We start from the raw sequence: 10,220 nt of genomic DNA, 5'->3' as shown, positions 1-10,220 counted from the left end.
TATAGAACTATAATTTGAACATAGTACATTTAGGATCAATGAACTAAAATATAACAGTCACTTGGAAAGGTACTGTAATTTCAGAAAAAATTTGAACTTGTATCATTTAGATATATAGTTCTCAATCTCGGCCATTGTTTGTAGCTGAATACAGCTTATCCTTCTTATTTATTATTTCCTCAGTTTACTTTATCAAATCTCATTCTGCCCTTCAAAGGCATGACTCCAGGGCCAGACAGAAAATTGGGCAGAGTTTATAACATATAGGATCTAGGGCTCCCCACTGTTGAAAGTCTCCTTTCTAATGTTCCATTCTCACATTCCAGAGGCTTTAGTTGTTTCCAGGTTGGTGTCTGTTCATCTGACCAGAAGACTTTAAAAAAACAAACAAACAAGTTTTAGATGTACTAGTAGCCCTAACTGTATTCTACCCCCACATTAGAGCCTTGAAAATGAATAACTCATGCTGTTCTGTTCCTTTCTTCCCAGCTTCCATTCTCTTCCAGAATTTTTTTTTTTCTTTAGTGGAAGTGATTTCTTAGTATGTTGTTGGTGGGAAGGTGGGGTTGGGATCCAGTAGGAACTTACATGTTTATATTACTTCAAATTTCAAGTTTTACCAGAACAAGAAAGTGGCCGTAATACTGAGAAGGCAGAATGACGATATAGGGAGTTTGTTGGTAACAGATCGTGATCTCCAGAGGAGACTATATTCTGGAGGATGACGACAGGAAAATGTATGAGATATGTCATTCCGGGGCATTTTTAAGGCATTATATAGAAAGAAGTGTGGCGGATGATGAACTGGGAGGCCTTTTGCCTTTGGGAGGTTGAGAGGGGGTGGTTGTGAAAAGGGATGGAATTGTTCTTTGCAAATTTTAACATCCAGATTATTTAACTGGAGGACAACTAATCCTACAGTTTTGGATATTAAACTGGGAGATGGCCTGTCAAGGACTCAAAGAACCTGACTTGTGCCTGCCTAAGATAGAGAGTGTTTCACTGGGAGCATGAGAGAGAGAATTGATATTTTGCAGACTATAGACTTACGGACACGTGAGGAAGGAGGTGATAGGAAAACCTCTTATCAGGGGCAATTAATTAGGTCAGAAACAAACATTAGAGGAACACTCTTCTTACTTGGATTACTAATTTATTTATATTTTAATGTATGAAAATGAATAATATGTATTTTCATTGTCTTCTGCTAGTTTTCTGAGAAAGAAATATATTCATATCTGTGCATATGCATAATTTTTACACCTTTTAAATTTTCTAAGAAACACTATGTCAAGTTTTTTTTGTTTTTGTTTTTAAAGCATAAATTAGCTTTGGAGGCATTACACAGTTTGAAACCTATGCAGACTAAACAGGAGTTTTGGTAATTATAATTTATCTTTTGTCCTAGGATATTTATTAGCAAAACATGTGTTATAATGAACAATAGATTATCACTTATTCAATATTTTACAAATACCAAATATCGCAAGTACAGTCCCTATGTATGTTTTTATCCATCCATCGCTGTAGATTTTGCCAGTACCTCAGTTCTTTCTTTCTGACTACAGCTAAACTGCTTTGTCAGCTCCAATGTTGTCTTCTTTTGAATAATTTTTGTCCTACTGGAAAATAGTTTTGGTCAATGGGAATCCACTCCGTAAGATCACAGCCCTGGTGCATTTTTGTTCTCACACAGCACATCCAGCCCATCTGTTCTTGGCTCCATAGGTGACTAGGATAACATCTGTTTTACTTGTTTGTTGACATACAGGAGCATTTGGGATGCTATTGCAAATAGAAATCTGCACATTCATCATTCAATTGGTCCTTGAGGAACAGCCAACTTTCTTAGCTAACTTTAAAGATTTAAAGTTTTCTCATATCTCCCTCCTCTCTCCATATATCCCTCCCTCATATTGCCATCCTGTGTGTGACAAAACAACTGATGAATTAGGTCGTTGGCATTGTTTGCCATGCTTATTCCCTTCAAATGAAGTTACATCCCCTTACTTTTATTTCTTTACCTATCAAAGACTAGTTCCAGTTAAATCTTATTGATTTTAATTTTTTAAGTGTTAAGCAATTAAAAGAAAATAAGTGTTACTACTCGCTTTAAATAATTTTTTTCTTGCCTGAGGGAATCTGTGTATGTGCTTGTATGTATGATGAAACAATATTTCAATTCTACACAAGAAATCAATATCTATTCTGTAGTTTTTTAAGTTTATTTTTTTATTTTGAAAGAGAGAGAGAGGGAATGATCAGGGGAAGGGCAGAGAGAGGGGGGGAGAGAGAGAGAGAGAGAGAGAGAGAGAGAGAATCCTAAGCAGGTTCCACCCTTTCAGCACAGAGCCAGATGTGGGGCTCTAGCTCCTGAACCATGAGATCATGACCTGAGCCAGAATCAAGAGTCAGATGCTTAACCTCTTGAGCCACCTAAGGCGCCCCTATGTAGATTTTCTTTAAAGTGTGAAATGATAACAAAGAAGAAAAAGAAAGGGGAATCCATAATTCCTCTTTCTTCCAGCCCTTCCTTATGTATCAATGAGCCAAAGGTAGAGAGTGTTGGTATAACATGCACGTATCAAAAACTGAAATAAAAGCAATTGAGTTTTGCAGTGTTTCCCCTGTCATACAAAATACATATGCATGTGTGAGCTATAAAACGCAAATTTGTAATTTCAGGGATTTTAAGACTGCCATTACCCCACATAAAGTTGATGGTAAAACTCAGGCTAACGATTCAAATTTTTATTTTTCTTTACCTACAATGGCATTAGGAAGCAAATTAACAGCACAGTGGCAATTTGTGGAACAAGTCATGAGACGATGGAAAAAGCTTTATATTTATTACCTCGAACAACACTTTTCCCCTGCTTTTCTAGCAAGGAATTTCACGTTTTTATTTGTACGCGGCCCTGCAAATTAAAGAGCTGGCCTTGGATTGCACCAACCCTTCTAAGCTGCAGAGGACTATAATATGATGTGGGTATTAATTTGAATTTATGATTTCCAGAGCAGCAGCTAGATAGTGTTTCTAGTTATGAAGATTGAAAGGAAACAAGAACCTGAGGTGAAAATTAGGCCAAGACTAGATCTGTTGGAGCTGGTCCAAAAAATTCACTTCTATGAGATTATTCATAATTATTCTGCCCTGCACAGATATGTGAAAAATGATAGATGGGTGACATGTTACAATACTGACATTACATTTTTGACATGTATATGACAGAAAATATGTCTCCCACGCTGGAGACAGTTTCATGTAATTTAATTTATGCCACATGTAGACAGTGTCAGGCCGTCTTATTGTCATCGTTTCACACTGCAATAGAAATAATCTGCTTGACTATGCTGGGAGCAATTATATGCCTGTGTTTAAATCAGCAAGGCCTATAAAGAGAGAAAATGTAAAATTAACATGACATCAGGGAGCGGATGGAGGAAGGGGAGGTCAGCCTTACATAATGTCCTTAAGGTGTCCAGTACAACCATACAGATCTGCTCTGCCTCTCCAAATATTATATTGATGCGTGTGTCCCAATTCTCTTCTCATCTAATTGATGTTTGCCCTCATTTCATACCACAAAGTTTCTAATACATTTAGGTGATCCTAGTCCAATTAAATCACCCTGAATTCCTACATCTTATATTGTATGTAAGTCTCTCAATCCTTTCCTTTTCTATCTATTCATCCATTATTTTATGCTTGTTTAGCTTAGCCCTTAACATTTATAAGATGATTCTCCTCTCTCATTTGAAATTCAGATTATTTGCTTTAAATGGATATTTGCCCCGTTGGCCTGGTCAAGATCTGAGCCATTTGACTGAAGTAGTATGTTTTTTTTTTTTTTTTTTTTTTCCTTTTCTTAATTTTGTTTCCACCAGGTTTGTATGACAGGTAGTATCTTTCAGTCAATCAAATTTTTATTAGATATGTATCAGAAAGAATGCAGGAACTACAGGGATGACAGCACTTTAACTGACTTCAAGAGACACTAATTACCTGATTTGACTGGAAATGTTTCTTTATGTGACAAGATCTATGGATTCAAATAAAACATTTATTTTAAACATTTCATGGAAAAATCAAACTTTGACTTTATGGAACTGACACATTGATAAATGCAGTTTATCCCATATTGAAATGCTTTTCCTCCTCACATAAACATATTTTATGGGTTTATGTGTTTATCATTAAAGTATAATTATTCTTTAATACAATAAAACTTATTATTTCAAGCAATGAACTATGAGAATGTGTGAGTCAAAGCGAGAGTATGTAGATACATGCTTGAAGAAATAACAATTTGATTATAAAATTTTGTGCTACATGTTTCAAACATTTAATAGTTTTATATTGTTTTAATGGTTTCACCAAAACCTAGCGAGTCCTCAAATAATATTTAAATAATTTTAAATTACCGAAATCCGTTAAACAAAACTGGTTTGTGAAAAAGCGCAAATTCTAATATGCCATTTATTTAATGTAAGGCATGAAAGCCTACTTTGTTAATTTAGCTTTTATTTATAAAGGCATGCACTGACTAGCATCACATAATTCTTCCTATCAACTTGTTGGTAATTTTAAATGAGTAGACCTACTTTACCAGGTCTATGTTTTTTTCTGTTTAGAAATTGTTAAGGAAAAGTGTGCACCTCCACATGGACCGCACGCTGTCACCTAGATGGTTAAACATAGGATGTTGCTGGAATGGTCACTCCTAGGATGTCATGTGCTACAGTCACTTGATGACAGAATAGGCATCTGACTTAGTTTTCTAATTGTAGTGAAATAAGCAGAATTTACCTCTGGTATAACACATTGATTTTAGCTAACTGATTCCATTAAAAAATTGAAATTTGCAAACAGCATTATTTAATTAAATAGAAATTCGTATTAAGATATTTTGGACGGGGGGCACCTGGGTGGCTCAGTCGGTTAAGCGCTTGACTTCGGCTCAGGTCATGATCTCACGGTTCGTGAGTTCAAGCCCCGTGTCAGGCTCTGTGCTGACAGCTCGGAGCCTGGAGCCTGCTTCAGATTCTGTGTCTCCCTCTCTCTCTGCCCCTCCCCTGCTCATGCTCTGTCTCTCTGTGTCTCAAAAATAAATAAAAAAAAAAAATTAAAAAAATTAAAAAAATATTTTGGAGGGAAAAAATCTGAAGGAGTTTGTCAGATGTCACCTACAAAATTTAGTTAATTCAGTCATATTTTGGTTGTTATGTGCTATTAATAAATCAATTGTCTATACTTTCACTTAGGAACGATGTTTTGATATTGTTGGGACACAGTGATTTGCAACCCTTTTTCATGCTAAAAAGTAGGTAGAGAGAACTGAGTTAAGGAGCTTAATGTTTAAGCAAAAATAATTTAACCAGAGATTTTCCTTGCTTCTTCAAGCCTTTTTTATGATACCAATAATGATACGAGATAGTTTACTTGTCTTTATGTTTGTGTTGTTTTAACTGCTTCATGAACAAAAAATATTGGCATACCAAGGTGCTCTAAATTATTTCGTAAAATGAGAAAGCAGATGATTGGAGAGTGATTAATTTTTCAGAGCAAACCACTAGTGCCTTCTCTGGCACAACAGGGAAACTGTGGGTTCATAAACTTGGTAGCACCAGGTTCTTTGAGCAAAAGATGATTGACTTTTAAAATTTAATATTATAACCAGATTATGTACTAATAAATTACACATGTAAGTTCCTGTTTGTCATTAAAAATACAGAATAGTTCAATGTAAATCTTTTCACTTAATTTCCCAGACTCATTAATTAGAAAAGAGATTTCTGTTACTATTTTTCAAAAATGCCTCTGAAGTTAACATAGAGTGTAAAGATGCATCCATTTTTCCAGCAGTGGGAAGGAGTTAGAAAAATTTGCCTGTCTATCAGAGGGGTGCCTGGGTGGTCTCAACTCAGGTTCAGCTGGTTTCAGCTCAGGTAACTATCCCAGGGTGGTGATGAGATCAAGCCTCACATTGGGCTCTGCACTGAGCATGGAGCCTGCTTGGGATTCTCCCTCTCCCTCTCCCTCTCCCTCTCCCTCTCCCTCTCCCTCTCCCTCTGCATTCCCCCAATAAAGAATAATTTTTTTTAATTGCATGATTGTCAGAGCTCCAAAGATTATTACTAAACAATTTGACTATAGGATCTGGAAAAAAAAAAAGTGTTACTATATCTGAATTCAGTATTTTGTCTTTTAGAGAAAGGCTTAGGAAGACAGTGATTAGGTAAATTTTTACTGTATTGCCTAAAAGGTGCTAAGAGAAATTTTATAACAGGAACTTAGATATGCTTTCCTGAATTCAGACAAAAAGGCTGTGTTAAAAATAATGGTTTGCTAATAGGGCCTACATTTTGACAAGAAATGGTTTATGAAGTGAATATTTTTGTGATATCAGTATAGTAAGAATAACTTGCAAGGGAAAGTCCTAATCTTTGCAATATGATATAATATAACTTGCAAGGATGGTGGTAACACTCAGTTCCAATTTTATTATTTCTTTTACTCCAAATGGGGGAAAAAAGGGAATTGAATAAAAAGAATTGAATAAAAAGGGAATTTCAAAGAACAAAAACATGTGAAAAGTGTTTTTTGAAAGCTATTTTCACATGGTACCAGTATATCTCTATAGAAAATAACACATATATTTCATGTTTTAATACTCAGTTTTGTTAAACATTTAATTAATTTAGCCTATGGACCAACAAAAGAGTGATTTATAATTCACAATATATAGAGATGATATTTAAATATAAAATTACAAAGTTAATCAGAATAATTTCATAGAAAACACATTTTCATAAATCTGTCAAAGTCTAAAGGAGCATCTACAACTCTACGAATTTGTCATTTTGAAAAATCAATTTAATCCTTTAATCAATATAAATTAAATGTAACTCTTGTGTTACCTATAGAGATCTTTGATTATTTTTTAAGTAGTATTTAAGTAGCTTAACCAAATTCCCTTTTTTTGTAATATGCACAACAATATCTTTAAAAAAATGAGAAAAACTTGACAAGTATGTTGCTATAGAGAACAAAATTCTACAAAATCAAATTGAGCGCCAAGAGATTCAAATTAGGTATAAAAATAATCTACAAATGGTGAGACCTGATTTAACAGCAGGTTGGTGGAGGGGGTAAGAAAAAAAATCTTGCAATTTTATTGAGGATAAACTCAGGTAAGACCGCTAGCAAAATGTCTAAAATATGTGTTAGTACCAATTACTTATGGCTTCCAGATCAAGAGAGGGAACGGCCTTACTATAGTTAAAATGATCTAAGCACATATGATATATCTAGTTTTAAAGATCATATTTTAAGTAAAAAGCATGGATAAGTTAGAACATATGTATGAAAGAGAAGCATAGTAGTGAAGAGTGGGAAAAAGAGCATATGAAGTTGAATATTAGGGAATAAGGTTTTAATATGGAAAAGCTATTGTGCTTAGAGAAACATATAAAACTCCATATCCCATATTCTAAACACCTGGACTGCTTGACTGATGTTGCAAATATTCTACAGTTATCTGCTTGCATAATTTTATGTTAACCCCTCAAACTGCAATGCCTCATGTCTTTCTTCATTTTTTCTTTCCGATGATTAATGAAAATTCCAATGATGCTTTAAAGTTAAACACTAAAGCTATGTTATGGACATGCCTCCCTGCAGGAGTACCTTCCTCTGTCCTGATCTCCAATAAAACTCAGCACACTGGGGATCACATCCTTCTATGTATGATAATGTCATGGAAGTTCATTTCATCCCCACAGGAAAAAATAAGAATGTATCTTTTTGAACTTTATAGCTCCCCTGGTTTTTCTACAGTCTAACAAATACTTAACAGAAACATACCATTAATTAACTATCCATTAATATTTAATTCAAAGCAAGATTATTCATATCTCTTTACAGAAAGTGGCATAGTCACAGTACAAAGGAGAGAGGGCATGCATAATTTTATTGACAGAAGAAAATGCTGGGAGTGATTAAATTTCACGTTTTAGAAATTTAATGATAATTATTTAAAGAAAGGCTGTTATTCATGAACACATAAGAAGAAAAAATTAACATTGGTAAAATGTATTGAGAACCAGGAAACACTTTCAGAAAGATACGGTTGAAACAACTGTACAAATTAGAGGTGAAATCTCCTTTTGCAATAGTGAAGACTAAATCTTTGATAAATACATTTCAGATTTTCACACTTTTAATGAATTTAAATTTTTATGAAATCAGTCAAAAATGAAGTCGCATTAGTATATATTTTTTAATAGCCTGACCACATGTGTGTAGGCTATAGGATTATGTAGGTTATATACATTTTTAGTATGGTTTTCCCTCCAAAATATTTTTCATACTAATAGTAAATCAATTGGTTTTGCTATTAGTTTACCACATTTCATTCTAAATTATAAGTAACTGGTTGAATCAGACAATATAAATGTTCTGTCTGAATTTCTATAAGAAATTCTGAATTTCTATAAGAAATCTATAGTCAATCATGGGGATAGAAGGTAGAGCATAGGGAATACAGCAAATTATATATTGTAATAGTGTTGTATGGTGACTGATGGTCACTACACTTGTGAATATAGCATAACATATAGACTTGTTAAATCACTAGGTTGTACACATGAAACTAATGGATCATTGTGTATTTACTATGCTTCAATAAAAAAAAAAAGGAAAATTGGGGCACCTGGGTGGCTCAGTCGGTTGAGCGTCCGACTTTGGCTCAGGTCATGATCTCACGGTCTGTGAGTTCGAGCCCCGTGTTGGGCTCTGTGCGGACAGCTCAGAGCCTGGAGCCTGTTTCAGATTCTGTGTCTCCCTCTCTCCCTGACCCTCCCCTGTTCATGCTCTGTCTCTCTCTGTCTCAAAAAAATTTAAAAAACGTTAAAAATTAAAAAAAAAAAGGAAAACTATTAGTCATTGACCTGATATCTATCCTACCTATGAAATGTTTAATTAGGTTGATTTTTAATTTAGAAAAAGCTGCTAGGGAATTGCTGTTCAAAATTATTGGACATATAGAAATGATTAATGATTTTGGAGAAATGAGAATTTTGATTTTTGGTGAACATAGTTTGGCTAGAAGTTTGGGAAGATTTAATGATGGCAAAAGAATTTGATAACTCATGGTAGCCTTTATAAAGAATCGTAAGGCATTCCATATCAGAATATGTTCTGTTTGTGCAAACTTAAGAGAAATTATCGTGTTTTTTTTCTCAACCTCGCTATTTTCTGTCATCACAAAATTTTGTTTGATGCTGAAAAAGTATTAGAGCGATGAGTGATTTAGAATCTTCAGCTAGTCAATATTCAAAAATTTGTCTAGTTTTTTATCCTATAAAATGGTCACATTGTGTAATTAGATGCATACTCTAAATGTTAATGAAAATGCTAAGCATGTTTTTTGAATTTCCATTATGGTAGAAAACTTTAATGTTTTGAAGACTGATTTATTTATTTTGAACTTTTTTGGTGCCAAATATGAATATATAGTGCATTATCAGTGAAAAAATACTATTTGATGTCCAATATTGAGCCTTACTATATAAAGTGAAAGTTCAAACTTTCTTAAATGATTTCTGTAACTGAAAGGACATAATCAAAAAAGAATTCTAAAGTCATTTTTAACAATAATAACATGTAGATTTTTGCTATAATTTAATTCTTTTAGCATCAGAAGTAATGTAGTATTGTAGTAGTGAACTGCAAAGGAGAACTAGGGAAAGATAACTCTGATTTGAAGTCTGTCTCTGAAAAAGGCCCATTTTTGCACTCCCGTGACATCAGCGAGAAATATTCCTTAATGCTCATTCAAAGTGACAGCTGCAGCACATTAATACTTGGTCACAGAAAATAGATGGCAAAAATCTTTTGGTCTTTATCAAAAAAAAAGATATAATTACTACTCAATCTTCAGCAGTATGAAGACATACGGCAAAGTAGAATCATTTGTTTATAATGCATCTTTTCTTTTGGGCATTAATTTCAGTGGGATTCTTTAAGAGGGAAAGGAATGTTTGGCACAAACAGCAAACTGCAGTCTTTCAAAGAGGCTCTTGCATGATACTATTCCTGAGAGATTTGCTTCAGTTAAAAGCATTCTTCTGTCCTCTGGATATTTGTGTACATGTCTGATTGAGTGGAAAAAACTGCTGGAGAAAAATGAGATCACAAATGTATGTTTTGGCTGCCA

This window comes from Lynx rufus, unplaced genomic scaffold (assembly GCF_022079265.1).
Source record: "Lynx rufus isolate CCGP_SWC_20201006 ecotype Redwood Valley unplaced genomic scaffold, mLynRuf1.p SCAF_5, whole genome shotgun sequence".
NCBI classification, from domain to species: Eukaryota; Metazoa; Chordata; class Mammalia; order Carnivora; family Felidae; genus Lynx; species Lynx rufus.
This window is presented reverse-complemented; position numbering follows the sequence as displayed.